This window comes from Lichenostomus cassidix, chromosome 1, assembly GCF_008360975.1.
Source record: "Lichenostomus cassidix isolate B80296 chromosome 1, HeHo_3.0, whole genome shotgun sequence".
Lineage (NCBI taxonomy): Eukaryota > Metazoa > Chordata > Aves > Passeriformes > Meliphagidae > Lichenostomus > Lichenostomus cassidix.
In genome coordinates, this window is record NC_139479.1 from 104380074 (window position 1) to 104398743 (window position 18670).

The 18670-nt window shown below is 37.7% G+C and overlaps 1 protein-coding gene across 5 annotated transcripts in view; it reads right to left on the bottom strand.

Moving 5' to 3' along the window:
• LOC146445479 (uncharacterized) overlaps window positions 1-18670 on the bottom strand; it is a 335842-nt gene that overhangs the window by 222364 nt on the left and 94808 nt on the right. For 2 of the 5 annotated variants that reach the window (XR_014855145.1, XR_014855143.1), the window contains exon 1: window positions 12580-12895. The exons of 2 other annotated variants lie outside the window; for them this stretch is intronic. The gene's annotated coding sequence lies outside the window, so the exon portion shown is untranslated. Of the gene's footprint in view, window positions 1-12579; window positions 12896-18670 lie in introns of those variants that run through there. One more of the 5 variants, XR_014855133.1, reaches the window with a different exon arrangement.

The window sequence follows — 18670 nt, forward strand, 5'->3', positions numbered from 1 at the left end:
TGAGCAGGTTTATAGCTACAAGCATTGCTAAAACATCTCAAAGCAGAAGCAGCACTAAACCTTTCCCCATTATCCCAGACACTACAAACATCAACAGATATTTACACTGTGGTCTAAGTATTGATTAAATTACCAATTGCCATTTTCCGCTCTCTGATTTCTGCTCAATTTAGCATATGTTCAGCTACCTTCAGCTAGCAAGGACCAGAGAAACCAGATGATATTTTGAGATGATCTTTTTGAGATGATCTCTTATATATATATATATATATATATATATATAGAGAGAGAGAGAGAGAGAGAGAGAGAGAGAGTGTCTAGGTGTTTCTATCAAAGACACCTATGCTGGGCTAAAATTCATGCTCTGTATGGACACACAATAAGATATGATTGTAGGTACAACATAGAGAAAGAAGAATAATGAAAAAAATCTGGAAAAAACATCTTTTTTAGATCTTGCCATCAAGTACAAATGACTGAAAGTTCTTTCAGAAGGACTTTACAGATTTCTCTGAATACATACTACACAAGCAAGCAACATCAGTGATGGATTCAGACTTCCAGTTTATGTTTGTCTTCATTATTTTACCACGATTCACCTTTAAAGAGGATGAGGTTTCAAGCAAGCAGTGGTTCCTTCCTTATTACAAGACCAGATTTGGAGGAAAAGGATCTGAAAATCACATCTGCACTTGAATTAAGTCAAGTTTCCCAATTGCTTCAGTTACATATATAAATATATAACTGGAAGCACACATTTGCAGATACTCTCTGTATTTATATTTAGCTTTATTGTCATCCACAGTGTGACAGCAGGATACTGTTCAAAGGAGTTGCTTTGTAGATGCAATCAGGGATCTTAAATGGAGGCTGTTTTAATCACAAATTCTGCCTTCATCAAAACCAACTTTTCTATTTAAGGAAACGCACTGGTTTTAATTTAAATGCCACTAGTGCACAAAGGCTAATGTGAGACTCTAGCTGAAAAGACTTTAAGTGTTTCAATCTTATTGCAGTAAATATTTTCGCTCAAATTTTTTTCTTTAATTCAGCATGTTTATTTACCAGGCTTCTGTTATTTCTGCTCTTTATAGAGTAATTCTAGCAACACACTTCCAAGAGGGCTAAAATTACTCTCTATATAATCTACCCACAGGGCTGTGATCTGAATAGAAACTGTGTTACTTGATTTATTGCACAGTATGTTTCTGTTGTGCATGTTTTTCTCTGTCACCATATGACAGAAGTACTGGCACAGTTCCCTCTAGTTTATCAACATTTGAGACATCCCAAGTGAACCAAAGAAATTCTTCTTTTTTAAATCTTGAGCAGCACAAAGCCAAGACTGAGTTCACCTCACCACATTTAAGTTTTTCAGATAAATTATGAGCATTTCTGTGTATCTTTCACACAAACCTTTGGGTTTTTTTAAGATTTCCCTCAAGCTACCAACAAATGCCCCTGCATGGCATGACCTGAGGAGATTTTGGTATCAACCTGTTTCTGATTATCCCAATTTATTGTTGACTACGTAATATATATATATATATATATATATATATATATATATATATATCAAGTTAAGATTCTTTTTCTCAGCCTTCACTCACTGAATCTTTACAAAATACTGCAATTTTATCTTCGTGAAAACCTTCTAAGTCCTTGATTTTTTCATCATATGAAATTCGGAGAACTTTCATCTGTCTCAAAGCTTCCACTTCTTCCAGAAAACCTACTAGGTACCTATCTCATGGCTTTCCTCTTTTTCAGGACACAAAGGCCTCTTCTCCCACACCCCAGGAGATTTTCAAGTGGGGTTCTACATGATAAAATAAGCAGTTTCATCTCTCTCTCACCACCTGCACTCAAGGAGTGCTACATAGAGCTGCTTTATGTTTTTTTCCTTTCCATACAGGTCTTCTTGTGCTACCATAAAACTGGAATTAGCAAAAAGGGAACTATTGGTGTTTTATTGTGCTAATAATTCCTGCTTGGAAAGGGAAAATATGTGAAGCAGAAGTAGGACTGAGCCTTCTACAATGCCAACATGTGTTTCACCTACCTCACATGCACTTTCTGTCACTTATTGCATTTTATGGGAAACACCTCACCCTTTTCCTTTGGCCTGATTCCCTTAGGGGCTTTCCTTGTGCCCAGAAGGACTTTCTGGTGGGAAAACAGCAAGGGCCTTTGGATAAGGGATACCATGAAAATATATAGAGGGAAAAGGAAATTTAATAAAGTAATCATACCTGCTGTATTGGCACACACAGTGCACTTGCATGAGGATTTCCTATGCCCAGAACACATTCGTCTCACTCTGTGTGCATCAGTGTACCTTGTGCAGATATATGGGAGTCCTAAGCACATAACCAGCCTCTCTGATTTACTGGGTGCTTCATCTATCTTTGGTAAGAGCCAGCTGAAGCATAAGTAGATGTCTGATTCATGCAGAAGGAAAGAGAAGGAGAAAGAAAAGCATTTTCTCTTGCAATGGGACTTTTCACATTGCTAATCTACTCTAAGTATTGCACTAACTGCTGCTGAACACCTCTGAGAAAACCTGCAGCCTGAAGCCCCTGACTTCCAGCATCCTGAACCAGAGCTTTTGGAAGTCACACAAAAAGTCACACATGGATTTCAATGCTGCTGGGTGCAGGCCTTTCCAGTTTATGGGTGCATAAGCACGTGCAGTAAGCTGTAACCAAATATGTGCTTACATCTGGAAGCACTTAAAAAAACGTGATTAAAATATAAAAAACATATGAAACACATGATTTTGCAGGAAGTTCTAACATCACAACATGCTGCTACAAGGAAAAGCATACTACTGGTCTGGCCCCTGGACATGGAATGGGAGAGCCCTGAAAGGGAAAACAACTTGCTTGAAAGCAGTCATTGGCTATTGCATGTACTCAGAATGTTTTCCTTCAGAGAATCACCAGGGTTTAACCACAAACTACATGTTCAGAAATACCCAAAAAGGAGCAACAGAACGACCTTCATGTGCCATGGTGGCCTCTATGCTCTGCTTTGCCAGGTGCAAGAATGGAAGATGCTCCAAGGAAATCCCTCAAACTCTAAAAGCCCTGAGGAGGGGAAAAGACTTGTGTGCTGAGCACTGAACTTGCATCCACGGCAGATATTGGAGAACAGCCACAGTGGCTAAATCCATCTGTTATCGAGCATTTCAGAGTACATTCTAATTGCTAACAACTTTTTTAATTCAGCTGTGAATTCCATCCAGAAGTTGTTGCTGAATGGACTTCTGCCCGTAGTGACCCAAATCATTAAGATTTCCTGTTGCTACTGGTAACATTCCCTTTTCTTGAAAAATGCCCAGGAGAATATTTAGAAGTAGTACCTTTCCAAAACAGTCCATAAAAGACAACTGATCGTCAAATGTGAAATGTTTTTGATTTTTCTAATAAATTAATGATTGCTCATGATCGTCATCTGGCATTCATTCAGTTTTATGGCATTCATAAAACAAAAGCATAGAAATGAAAAGGAGTTTGTGTTTTCCTTTATCTTGAATGACATTAAGGGAAGGAAAACTATCTTACACAAGCTTCGGCATTTTAGAAAACCATATCCATGTAATCAATAATATCATAAAAGAGAGTAATAATTAATTTCCATTGATGAACCTTGTTTGGCTGAGAAATAAAATACCTTTTAAAATATTATATAAGTAAAAATAATAGGAAAGAATTAATGTTTTCAGTATTAACATTCTCATCTTTAGAAAAGGCTAATCCCAAGTTTACAGAAGCAGGCAATTTGCCCAAGGTAAGATGGAATATGCAGGCATTTTAAATGTAAACAAATAGAACCTACTGAACTGCTTCAAAATCAAGTTTTTATCCTCGTCTAAACACGCCTATGCTGACTTCAACAGAGCCAAGTAAAGAACCAAGTTCTGGCTAAATTCACAGTTGGAAAAAGTATGTTTCCTCCAATGTAACATTTATTACCATATTTCATACCTCGGCATCCCTATTTTACTATTTATGCAGAATTTAACTGCAGTTGGCCATCCCATATGAAAGACTGGTACGAATCTCATGTGTTCAGTGCAGTTTGTGATGACCGAAATAGTATATGATTTTTCCATGCACTATAAAATGCTCAGTAAATAGAAAAAAAGGAAAAAAGCAAACAAGATGTTCTTGTTTGTGTATGGCAAGCAATTTACATCCTTTTAAGATCTTCTGGCATTTGGTCCTTTATTCTTTTGCAATAAAACCCAAGGTGTCCTATAAGCACCAGATTGGATGAAACCTGTTTTCCTACAGATTTCTGCTCTTTGCTCTGTAGCTCCACATTCTTTCTTTTCACTGCAAATGGCCATATCTCTCCACATTGCTTATTACACTATCACCTGGCAGGAGAAACTGTTCTGTGATGAGTCTGGGACTGCACACAGTTTGTTTGGCCACTGAGCCACTGCCAAGCAGAATGTATAACAGCTATGTTCTGCCTGCGTCTTCCTCAAAATTGGCACTGATCAGGGTTTTTTCCTCCATACACTCACAGATTTTCATAAAACATGATATTCATTGAGAATTTTGCCTTTTAAATTTAACTGAGAGACACTAAAGGGTTCAAAACACATGAAGGAGGGAAAGAACAAAGCAGAACATAAAAGCCTCAGTAGATGTCTCACTTAGAAAATGAGAATAACAACAACTATTTAAGAATAATACTGTTGATGTTGTGACAGCTCTGTGAAATCCAGTTTGGGTTGTTTGGGGTTTTTTTTAAAGATTCTAAGATTAGGCTCTTAAATCTGTTTTAAGAACTGAAATGAGTGATTCTGCTTCCAATACAGCAGGAATGGAGCATCTTACTTTTAAGTGTGATGTGCACCTTAATTAGCACTTTAAATTACAGGACTCTCACTTCCTGACTTCAGATATTCCAATGATCATGTACATATGCATCCAACCAGATGTAAATAACTACTCTCATAAAACAGGTAAATACCCCTGCAAAGTTAAAAACAAACAAAAACCCCTTCTAGATGGATGCTATGACATTAATGTACTTGTAGCTAGAAAGGAACACATTCATTTATAAAATAAATAGAAATAGTAAAAATATTTTAGCGGTAAGAAATTACTGCTTAAATGTTTAAGTGATTTGCCCAAAGGTACAAAGAAGTTAGATGACACCTTGAAATTTTTTTATCCAGAAGTAGCTTGAAACTTTTAGAACTTCTTAAGGCTGTGGTAAACGCTGAATAAACCCAGAATGACAGAGATGGAGGCAATGCCACTGTTTACTATATTTCTATAACTAAATCCCCATAAAGTACTTACCTTTTCAAATATTTAAACTGAAATTTTTCAACCATGCCAATGTCTCAGGTTGGAAGTTCTTTCCATCAGTTCATAACTGGACTGTCTTAAGAACAAATTCCTCTTCCTGACAATCAGTTGGATATACAACTATACATAAGTAGCTCAATGTAGATAAAAAAGTCAAATTTTTATCCAAAGTTTCTGGTGTTTCAGTTTTGGCCAGGTCAAAAAAACTGCTGTAATATTTTCCCTTTCAGAGTCCATTCTCAATGACAGAACACTGTCATGCATTGCTTTTGCTCAGCATCTTTTTTGGGTCTTTTTCTAAAAAACATGCTTTAGAAGGGAGCACTTTTAGCCAAATTTTAAGCAAAGGAGTGGTGGATCCAATACAGAAAATATAGCATACCACCAAAAAAAAAATCCAGTAAGACCGAATTCCCAATGATATAAAAGATGGAATAGATGGAATTAAGTCAAGATTCTGCGTGTCACAAACATGGTGTTCCCTAATACAAAAATATTAATCATAAATAAATATTGCTTCAGAGATTTTCTATAGAATTTGCTATACTTCTATTCAAAAAGCAATTCAAAAGCTGTATTTGCTATGACCTGCTAGTATGCAAAAAAAAAAGAAGAAAAAGAAAAAGCAAAAAAAGTGTATATACTCCATAATCTAGCAGTATATGGCTTGATTTTAAAAAAGAAAAAAAACAAAACAAAAACCCAACAGTTTTTTTAATATAAGTGGCTGAAAAAAAGAAAGAAATTTAAAACAGTGCTAACTTTGAGTTAAGAATGGGGAGGTAGCCACTGCCTGTCCTGCCAGAGAGTAGACAGGGCCAACTAGCTGAGTTATGTCTACCAAGGAGTCATAGAATCCCAGAATCATGAAGAGAGCTGAAGGATCCTCTAGTCCCAACCCCCTGCCATGTTCAGGGTCACCTCCCACCAGACCAGGTTGCTCAAGACTTTATCCAGCCTGGCCTTGAACACTTCGAGGGGTGGGACATCCACAACCTCCCAGGGCAACCTGTTCCAATGTCTCACTACCCTCACAGTAAAAAAGGTCTTCTTTTAATCGAACCTAAATTTCCCCTCTTTCAATTTGTACCCATCAGTCACAGCACTGCTGTCAATCACTTGGTGGTAATGTCAGGGGAGATGCCACAGTTGTTGAGTTACTGCAACTATGTATATAATGCAGGAGATAAAGAGTGGGAAAAAAATAACCCAACACATCAGTACATTTTGAATTAACACAGCCTGGTGCTGCTGTAACAACAGTCAAGGAAGGGTTCATGAAAAAGAAGACAGAGAGAGCATTCATTCCTTGTCCATGTGAGATGCTCAAAGGTGGCAATCTTGCTTCCTATGTTTTTACTTCCCTGCATCCAGCTAAGTCAACCTTGGGTACATGCTTATGCCAAGTTCTCCCAGCATTGTGGTCTTTAAGGACAGGACACTCAGTGCTATCCATATGCAATGCCCAACTTGCCTTAGGATCCTCGTAGCAAATAAAAAAAATATCAGTGTGTACCTTCACATATATTGCCAAAAGACATGTAAGAAGGAGTTATAATTTACCATCTCCAATATAGAACAATTTAGATCTCTTTTTATGTCAAGCCCTTTAAAAATAGTCCACAAACCACCTGTTGATCACATTGTTCCAAAGGCTTCAAAGATTTTTGTGTTGGTTTTGTTTACTTCATTTCTAAAAGGAAACATATAACGCATTCCTACTTCTGTGACTTAAAATAATTTTAACATATTTCCTTTAACAAGAAAAGAAAAAGAAAACAAACAAACAAAAGAATCACCTGTGGTTTGGGACTACACAATGGAAAATTTCAGGCCAAAAAATACAGTTAAAAGAAGAGCAAAAAGCAAATGGTTTGATATAACTTAAAACATGATTAAGTTACCAGATCTGGCCAAATTTCTTGGTTTTCTTCCAGACACTGGCAGGAGGTTATAAATAAAGAGGAAAAGAAAACCACAAAGGAAAGAATTTGAAGAATACTACTTTCTCTTTAGCATGAACTATGAATTTTTACAGTTTTTGCCTGATACTGATGTAATTATCATTGACGTCAGTGGAAGGATAGCTGGACCTACTGTGGGTACTTCTGGAAAAAACCTTCCCTGTGAATTTTCAGCCAGAGTTTGAAAGAAGCATTATGGGGCTCATAGAGAGTGCACTCTGATTTCCACGCGACTGAAAGGTATTTCCAACACAGGCTGATTCTCTCACAAAAAACGTTTTGTATGTTTTTTGAACAAAGTTCTGTGCCAATTGCTTTCTCCTCCATTTTCATTGTTTATATACTATAACTTACTCTCCCTTACCAAAGGCACAGATTTTTATTTCAGGAATTTATTATACACAGGCTGAAATAACAGATGCTCAGTGACAACCAGGCCACAATCATGAGCAACTTATAAAACACAGACCAGAACCAGATGCAGTATTTTAGACGAGGCTGATCCTCAGTCTGGAGGCAACACAAAGTCAGGTTGCCTTAGGAAAGGCACTTTGAAGGCACTTACACCAGCCTAGCCATAAAAACCTACACAGTTTTGGTTAGCAGAGAAGTGGGCAAAGAAGGAGTGAAAGAGCAGTGGGATACCTTCATCCGGCTCTGCCACAAAGGATGTCTTAGGAGGATGTCTTCAACTGGTGCTGCTTTTTGGAAATAATGGAAATTCCCAACAACAATGGGAGATGTACTTCAGGGTAGGACCTTCTCATTAATTTATCTTTTTAACACTGTTTAACACTATTTTATTTTAACACTATCTTCTGTTTAATTTATCATTTAACACTATTGAATGTGTACTGTTCAAAACTGGACCAATTGCAGGGCCTGCAGGTCTTTCACAGGAAATTTATGGTCTGTGGGACATCTTTTGAGTTAAGAGATGTGGAAAGTTGATGATACATATGGAATATTGTCACTCAAAATGGCTTAAAAGAGGGAGAAGAGGTACTTTTTGCAGTACTTGAAGCTGTATTTCTTACCTATCTACCTTATTTCTGAATAAACTGCGATTACGTAATTAATACTAATACAGTCTTTGAGCTTTAAAGGTAATGTCAGAATTGGAAAGCTCATCTAGTTATTGCCTGAAGCACCAAACATTTCTGTGGCAGAGAGGCAGGTATTTCAGAAACTGGAGATAGCACTGTATGTACAACTGTGGTTGTGGACTCTGGTGTCATTTCCAGTAGAATACTGAGGAATCTTAAACCATTGTGGTGCCACATTCATACACTGAAAATCATGGTGAACACAGTTTTGAACTCCCCCACTGGCCTCACCTGATCCCTACCAAAGTCATTAGGATCTTTGACAGAATCCTGAATAAAGCCATAGGTGATGAAAAGAATTTAAAGTGGATGGTTTGGTCAGAGGAGAGGCAGAGGAAAGTCCACTGATATTTCTCATCCATCTCTCCCAGACTCAAGAATCAGTATTGTCAAAAGTCCTTCCAAAGGACAAAAATTTTAAAACAGTTACTGGGATCTTGTTGGAGTTTAAAAAATGAACTTAACCCATGCTCAAAAAACAGTCACAAGAGATGTAACGATCCATCCTCATATCTATCTTCACTGCTAGACAGAGAGAAATATAGAAGAGGAAAAATAAATAGAAGAGGATGTTAGGTGGAAAAGAGAGGCTCCATCTCACATCCCCCTCTCTGAAATGCTGTGATCATAATTCTGGAAGGAACGTCCTACTTTCTCGGGTGAATTTATAACTTCAGGTATAAAACTGACTGCCAGCAGTGGAAATGCTTCTGAACAAATCCAGAGAAAGACAGCACAATTCCCAAGGCTCATCTCAGTGGCTGACAGATCATTTTAGATAGGGTGGGTTTCCTCTCTCAAGCCATGTTCCTTCTACTTTTAGATCTCTGGTTTGCATTTTAAGTTCTGCCTCTCTTATTACTGTTCCTATCCTCACTTCTCCTCCTTCTCTGTGATCATCTGCTTTTACCCACATATTAGAATCACTTAAATCACTTCATAAGCCAAATGTTTCTCCTTTTACTTGCTCTTCTTTCAACTTCATCATCACCTTCTAGGACAGTCTTCTGCTGATGGTTTGGATAAGTTGTTGGTGTACTGAAAGTTAATTTAGGTATTCCAAAGATCACATTTCATGTGATCATGAGCTGTAGCTGAAAAGATGAAAGAAATCTTTGTCTTTGTTTTTTAAAATTATTTTACAAAATTCTTTCAAAATTACTAGGATATAACATAGAGGTTGTTGTTTTTTTCTTTTAAATTCATCTGAACAACACTATCATTCACTGACTCCACGAATGCTACAATTCTCTTATATCTGTCCATTTTCCTTCATTATTGTTATAGACATCACCTTGTCATGACAGCACAAACTAGTTTCTCTCTTTGAAAGAAAAATCAACTGTTAGTCTTGAATTTCCATGATTTCTCGTGTGACTAAGTATATCCATAGGTGTCATGCCAACCTGTTTCTGTTAATATACAGATGTCAATAAAAGGAACAGATCTAGTAAATAAAGATTTTCCTTCTTCCATGCAGAGCAACAGAAAAAAAACTAAAAGTGAATGTCCAAAATCACTTTCTGTGTAATTCACAAACCAAATCTAGTTACTCCTTGAAAAATTTTAAAGATGTTAAATGCAAACCTTTCAAACACTTTAACCTTTTCAAAACTACTTTTTTTTAAAATTTTCTAACTGGTGTCAGAAAGAGCTAAAAAAGATTATATAATTATTTTAGTCTGAGCTCATGATTCTTTGACTTTCTGTAAGAGAGAACAGGCGTATTTGGAGATACACTATTGATGTTTAAGCTTCCTGCCAGTTGCATTAAGTTGTGTCAGTCCTCAGACAGTCAGTGAGAACACCACATTTCATCATCATTATTGCTGGGCTTCCTTGAATCACAGAACACAACTACTGTGAGCAGATATCCTCCTTTTAATAATAGATATAGGCATAAAATCCTCAGTAAATTCTTCTCCTCCTCATTAAACCTTTTCCCCTTCATCAGGCTGATCATCAGAGCATGAAAAAATGTTTCATAATCCTCTAGTCTGGTGTCACAACACCAGTGGTGCGTTATTTTGCCAGTGGAAGCCCTAGAGCACAGAAAGGATTGATTCCCTGCTCGTGTGCCTGTGGAGGAGGTGGCTGTGTGTGAGCACCCACCATTCCCTGCTCCCCAAGTGCCTCGTGACCACCAGGAGGTGGGAGAATCCCCAGCTGCCCGGGTCTCCAAAGCTGCCAGGAGACCACCTCCTCAAAGGCTCTTTTACTTTCAGTTTTTAAAGGCGTAAAGACCACTTCAGCAGGTATTCCACCCTCACACCATAGCCAAGAAGGAATTCGTACATTTATGTTGCTGAAGAGAACATATTGCTTTCCCTCAGAGCAAGCCCTGAAACTCTTAAAAGAACACCCTTGACTGAACTAAGAATATAAAGATTTTCTTGTGGAAAGTAATGTTTAGCCCAAGTCAAAATATACAGAAATTCAGTTCACAATAAGAAAACAAAAAGTATGAGGTCCACTTAGATAATCTAACATTGCAGCATTGCATTCAAATCTGTATTTCTTAGCATTTCTCTGGCACAATCTCCACTCCCTCCCCCCTGTTCTATTTAAAAGCATTTTCAAAATTGATGGGTAAACTCAAGAGCCCAAACTGGCAAATATGAAGGGACACAGTAGGTGAACAACATGAACTTCTGCACCTGAAAGGGACTGTAATGTCAGATCAACTCAGATCTGAATCATCTTATTTTTTTAAACAAATATTCTGCTAATTGTTGGATGAGTATAAAAAACAGAAAGACAGATCAAGAAACAAGTAGTAACATACCCTCTGTGCAGAGTTCATCTGACCAACTTCTTACATATTGGAATTATTCTATCAAATGAGCATGTTCCATTTAGCTCCAATTAATTGCTACATCGGTTTAAGATTTTTCTTGCATCGTTTAAGTTTGTCTTTTTTATTTTAAAAAAAGCTGTTTAATGAATTATATGATGAAAATATTTTTGTACAGAATCACACCTGCTGGGGGAAAACCAGACTCATTTCTCTAAATTACAGACATCTTAAAACCTCACATACAGAGTAACTTTTACATGCCTTGATGATTTATTACTCTAAATTTCATCCACTCAGCAATTTTCACAAACATATTTCTAACATTACTGTCAATATGCAAGGTTTAATTATGTTGCTGTGCTAATGAAGCAGCTTTTTCAAAATTAGTAACCAAAAATAACATTATACCTCAGATAATTTTCATTACCATTACACTAGATGAGTAGTGTATCTAATACAATCTGTTCAAGAATTTAGCCACAAGTATTGTGTTTTCCTCTTTAAGCGAGTCAAATGTTATAAAAGCCTTATCTTCTGTATAATTGTGCAACTTACCTAAAATTTAGATACCTCTCTGGTATTTTTGGAAATATGTATCAGAGTATAAATCCTTTTACTCTCAGCAGAAATCAGAATCTCAGAATATTGTTTTAAGGAAAAATTATGTTCGTCACAACAAAGGAATTCAGAAAAGCTGCAGGAAAGCTTGAATAAATAAAATAAATATGGATAGAATAAAACTGGCTTCCTCCCAAACCCCGAGTTTGTCAAAAGAACAAAGCTCACACAAACAGCAAGTAAAACCTGAATTCAAAATACGTTTATAAAAAAGGGATGAGGACACATGTTTTTTCTATTTCAGCTTGAAAAATAAAGGGACACAGCAATGAGTCTTGCTGGCAGGCAGATAACTCATAGGCCCTGACCCTTCGACTCACCAGGAATTCAAACACAAAGCTCTTTTCATAGTGACCGTGCCATACATTCTCAAGATAAGGCAGCAAAATAAGGAGCAATGGAGAGGTGCCACAAAGCTCAAACTGCAGAAAACTGCACAGAAATTATGTTCACTTATTCCCCTCCATGCAGCTGCATACCAAGTGCTGGCTGCAAAACTATTTCTTTCCAAAGCAGAAGCCATGCAATGTGCTTTTAGAAACAGGACCTGTCTCCTGAAGCAAGAAAAGCACAAGAGAGCAAGCAGCAAGGAAAGGGCTATCCCTGTGCATTTCTGTATCGTTCAGAACTGGAGTGCACATCCGGACAAATAATCTGGAACACAATGAGCTCTGCAGAAGGATCGCTGTGGTAAAACGGAAGGGTTTTTAGAAACAACAAAAATAGCTACATTTCAAACAACATTTCAAATCTGGACTCACCATGAATAAGCAACAGTTGCCTGAAGTTAGTGTGTTATTTTCTGCCCTGTTCCATTGCACTTTTTGCCTAGTTGTCCAACACTTGGTAGCTCAGAGCTGCCACACAGAGGCCCCTTCCGTGATCTGGCTTATTTGCCTGTCAGTTTGAGTCTCAGCTTCTGTATGATGCAGCTGTGCACTTTGCTGAAGGTCTAATATCATTTCCATAAGCTTTCTCCCTGCCTGGAGCAAGCAGTTTGTTCTCCCTGCTCAATAAATACTCAGATCACTTTTCTGGTACTCACAGGGATAAAGCTTTAAGTTGTTAAGGAGTTCTTACTAAGTAGTGGGTGGAGAACATAAGCTCAGTGCAAGGAAACTCTGCGCATAATCAGAAACTGAGAAACTTCCTCCCTTTCCCCCAACCCCTCCTCTCACCAGGCGAAGCTGCCAGTGCCTCCTTTACAGAAATTTAGGAATGTAAAGGGAGGACTCAAAGGGGCCCAGTCAGACAAGCCTTTCTCAATCAATTAGCTTGCAGCCATTACTTGTGACCCTAGGTCACACAACATAAGTGTGTGGGGTGTGCCTTTAGGGGTACACCAAAGCTACTTATTAAAACTTACATAACCAAAAGTGTTCAAAATCAAATAAACTCTGAAAGCTGGAAAGTACTTTCCATGTACCACAGTGTTGAAGGAAGAAGAGTTTTGAGTAAAGAAATGCTGCTTTGATTTTCCAGTAGCAAATGATTTGATGCAGGAAACTATTTTTTTTATACTTAAAAAAAAGAAAAAATAATGAAATGTGAGATGCACAAGCAGACTTTAAAGCGGTATTTGTTTTATGATTATGTAAAAACTAAATAATACAGGCCTGAGTGATATTTGACAAAGCACATGATCATGTTTCTTAAAATAACACAATTGTCTGTAGCTGCAAAAGCATAGATGTTTATAGCACTATTTTATTAATTAATGAAATTCAGCCCCTGTATTTTAGTCCCCTGCAAGAAACTAGCTCTCATCATTTGGACTCCATTCTTCATTTTAATACTCCAACACAAATCCAACAATTTACTTTTAGAAAAGGTCCAGAATATTTGAACACTGCATTAAGTTATCCTGCACTGAACACACAGGGAGGAGAGGGTGTAACTTGCCACAATTCCCACACAACAAGTATACACCCCTTGGTGTGAAGGGAAACTGCAAAAAGACCTTCAGCTTCATATGCTGCCAACCCAATGACATGGAGATGATGCCTTGGAAAAACCCATGAGGGAGTCCTGATTTGAAAAGCAGATCTATGACAACCCCTTTCTGGGCCAGGCGAGATCAATGCACTGCAGGGGCAATGCACTTTAATCTCAAGGTGCATCCCAAAGCATCTCTAAGTAGCGCCACAGATCAAGGCTTATACACTGAAGAAAAAACAGTTCAGCCCAAACTGCACCATCTACTGAAGGTAACTGAGCAACAGCTACACAGAAGCTCTTAGAGGACTCAGGGAAACACATAACCACGTAGGAAAGTAGGGTGATGTAATGAAGTCAATGGTGTTGTAGACAACCTGGAATCTATCTCCATGTCCCTTCCCTATGAAAATCCCAGCCAAACTCTCAGAACAGGCAGCAGGGCTCATGTTAGTTCAGACATTCATTCAAGAGATCAGATTGCAGGATCAGGGCCACTGAATAAGTGCCCTGGGGTAGGGATTTTGCTTCTGTCTTGCACGCAAGACAGCATTTAATAAATTAGGTCACATTTAAATCCTTGGAAAGCCCTGGCAGTAAATATAATAATTATGGAAACTTTAATTTTGAATTTAAAAAATGGGCTCAGGATTAAGGCGCTGGACTGGAATTTAGGATATTTGGGTTCTGTTCCCATTCGTGTCTCAAATGGTGCAAATGATTCGGGAGACATTGCTTCAACTTCTGCATTTATGTCAAACAGTGCTTGCCTTGCAGCTGTAAGGCCTCCACCTCCTCAAAGTCTATCAATAAAAAAACAGTTGATGATAATAATCTTCAGTATGCAAATCCCTTCACTACTTGTTCTCACCACATGCTCTGCATAGTGGAACTAAAGCAATATTGAATATAAAATATTTACTGACACTGGACTTCTCAGTAACTGACAACAGGAAAACTATCTACATCAAATCTTTGGAAAACCTCATGCAAATCCATTACAGCCTTCAACTTACATGCAATCTCCAGGAGATAAAAACAAATCCATACACATGAATAACAACATAGTCTTTATTCTAGCCCCTTTAGCCCTCTAAGTGCAAGGTTCCTGGAAAGCTTAGAGGGTTGGGCCCTTAAAACACAAAAATTTGGTCTCCCTAATAGTAGGAAAAAATGGGAGGACAGTGCCTGTGAGGAGACAGGATGTCTAGAGTGTCCCTCCCCACAGGTGTTAAGAAAAGGAGCACTCACTCCATCTTTGGCCAATCTCTGTGAACTTCCAGGCCGAGTCAGAGGAATTACCACTGATTTCAGGTTTCCCTTTAACCTACAATTTCTAAAGCAAGATGCATCCCAAGCAGCCGACTTAGATATACATTCACACCTTTCTTTTGGAAAAGTTGATATGGACAATTTACAACACAAATAACAAAGAAATTTAAAGGATGTTTTAAATGTAACTTAAAACAATGCTTCCACACTAGAAATAATAATAGAATAATGGCTTGTCCTGGCACTGTTGAGCCCCTGGCTAAGAACTCTTCCTTTTCCTGATTGCTGGCTGTAAAATTACCCTTCCATTGGCTTCACTCCATTGCTGCCACATTTCAGCCACGCAAAGGCAATGTGAGACACTTCAAAATTATCTCTAACAAAGAAAGACACAAAGTTTGAAGTGGAACCAGATCCTCAAAGCAAAGATGGCAATCAGGAATATATAAAACTCCTTTAGCATTTCCAGGGTCCTGTGTTATGAGCAAGATTCCTTTTAATTATTGGAAGTAACCACCACTTTTAGCATTTCCACTTTTACATTCTAACAAGGATCAGCCCAAAATAGATTATTTCAAGGAAGTATAATACAAGTTTTCATATATTTTTCCACATTCTGCTCATTTTCCTCAGAAGTAATGAAATTTGGAGAGATCTACCTTAACTAGCCACCTTTTCTCCCCCGTATTTGTCACATGTTCTTTCAGACTGAGTAAATGCTCAGCTCCTTGCACCAAGGTATTTTCACACTTACTAAATCACAGCTAGCAAGGAGATAAAATGTGCAAGAATTTTACAAGGTTTTTCTTTGCATATGCAGATCTTCAGACCTGAAATACACCCAAGTTCAATGTGATCAATATATGATCATGCTACATTAAGGGATCCTTTGAGAATAAAAGAGATTTCTTGTTATTTGGGGGTTGTTTTTCTGCACTGGTCAATAGGAAAAGTAACATTAATTCACAGAACTAGCTCTCCTCCTCTCTTACACTCTTAAATGAGATTAAATTCATTTTACTTAGAAAGACAAACAAACTATGTGCAAAACACTTGTGGCAGAATCATGCGCAAAGTTTATAGTGTTGATAGTGTTACTCAGCAGACATCAATATCTTAAGTCATGCTTTAAACACTCTATATTAAAAGCAACTGTTTCTTTAAGAAATAAAACAAAACTCATTCTATTTTGGAAAAAAAAAAAAAAAAAGTTTGCAAATACACACTACAGTACTTTGAAACAGATCTTCCACTCTTTAAGCCTTCTTCCCCTGCGTTTCCCCACCCCCTTTTCCTTTCAGGAAACAAAACTCAAGAAGAGAAAGAGAGAGAGAGTCAAAAGGTTACAGCCAGCTTGTAAGTGCAAAGAACGTGAGAGGCCCATTCTTCCCCTTAACACCTGACATCCCAGGGTACATTTTCCCCACTGCTGAGGCTGCTGGATTAGCCATGCAGCTCCTGGTGATAATGGAAGCTGTGCATCTCATTCGCCATGCACTGCTACTTAAAGTTCTTCTCCTACCCCGCTCCTGTAAATTGCTCTCATTCCTGCTACACAATCACAAACTTAATGACAATTTGCATTTTGCCATGATTAGACCCAGTTAAATATCTTTTCCAAGTCCCACATAATAGATAAGAATTCATTCCTGGAATTCTGAAGTTCAAAAAAGGTGCAAGAAAATCAGTAAAATTATGCATTTATTCTTAATTACAAATAAAACCCAAGAGAGAACCTGACACAAAGCTAATAAATGTTAAAGCTTTGATTGAAAAAGAATCCTGACCTTTTTGAAAGCATTATAACATTCATGCTGCTATTCCTTGACTCAGAATACCCAGGTTTCCATGATTTCCACAGCTCAGTGAAGCAGGTGAAACACATCTAAGGTATGTTTGTTAGAGGTACAGAACAATAAACATGCCAGAAAGAATTACTAAATTACCAAAGTCTTTGCTGCACTTTTTCTAGGATGGAGGCTCCCCATATTCCTCAGATGCAGCTGAGATCTGCTTGCTTGGCTGATGCTGTAGGAACAAGGAAACAATTACCTCTAATTAGGTACATAATCATACACAAAATAGAAAAGGACTGAGAACAAAGTTAATTCTAGACACCAGAAGTTTTCAGGCAAAATGACAAAGGAGGAACAAGACTGAATAGAGTGGAAAAGGTACAGTTCACAAAAATCAACATTTAGCTCCAGTAAAAAGTAGGAGAAAAAAGTAAGACAATATGATTACTTGGAATTTCCTGCTATTAATAAATGCTACGCTCTAATTTAAAGATAACTTCATTTTTTAAAAGATCCAAATTCCAAGGTGAATATGAGCAAAAACTTTAGAAGTTAATTAATAAAATGCTGGAAGTGAGAACATGGCAGAAAATGTGAGTTCCTTGCTGTAGGGGGGTAGCTCTGGGATGTTGCAACCAGCTGCAACCAGAAATATCAATCCCTGCTTCCTCTCACCCCTCACCTACCCCATCCTATACACCAGCCAAGTGCTTTCTGCTGCATATGCAAGGCACTTGTTCAAGTTTGAAGGTACAGGTTTTCACTTTTTCTTTACAGTGCAAAGGATATAGTAAGTTTTGTTTCTTGGATTTTGCAAAATGTCTCAGTCTGGTCACTACTAAGAGAGAATGTCACAAATATTGCAGGAGGAATCTGAAAAGGGGGAAAAAATAAAGAGGCAAATGAAAATTCTGGTAATTGATAGCCAGGATTTCAGAAATATACTGAGGTAACTCATATATTTAGGACTCAAATGTGTGAAAAATCGAATGAGAACACCCCAAAGAATGTTTAAAGGAAGATTAAACAGGTGTGCAGCTCCTTTAAGATTTTATAACCAGCAGAATAAAAGTTTCCTGAAGAAATTGGTTCTTACAACTTGTTTAGATACTGTGGTAAAAAGCTTGTTTCAGCTGGTTTGATTTCCTAGAAATGAAAACAAGTGGGTGTGAATTTGTCATTTGGTACCTTATTGAAGGACTAAAGTTATTTATTTATTTTTTAAGTCACTTGGGTCTTAGAAGTATGAGTGAATACAAAGACAGAGATTAAAGAGAGTGCAGTCTTTCCAGAGACAAGCATTAAATGAGATTTTAATGGGGTCTGTCCATCAACTCTCCAGTAACCTACCAGGTAACACCACAAAAGCCCTCACTAGGCTTTCCCAGTGGCCAGGATGATTTGATTTACCTTTGTTGTTCAGGTGTGAGGTGCTATTCATTTGGACCACTGAACCAGACCAGATATACACATAGGCACAATTTATTTTAGCTGTATTTCTATTTGTAAAAAAAGAGACCTATAAAGCAAATCTAGTGCCAAAAAAGACCTACCAGGGAAAGATACATAAATGAATTCCAAGCATCCCTATTAGTATAGCAACAATATAATGTTTGTGTACAAAATCTGAGCCTGGCTGACTGGGGGATGGGTGAATACAGGTTGGACAAAGCTTAGGGTGTAACTCTAGCCCAGCATGTCCAGCCACAGACCCGACTGTTTCAAAAGAAGCATTTCTCTCTACTTGACATGAATGAAAGTTTCCTAAAGCACCTGTCTGGGGGAGATCCTACATCCTCACACACATATCATTACATTAATCCTTTCATGCCTGCAAACTCCATCCCAT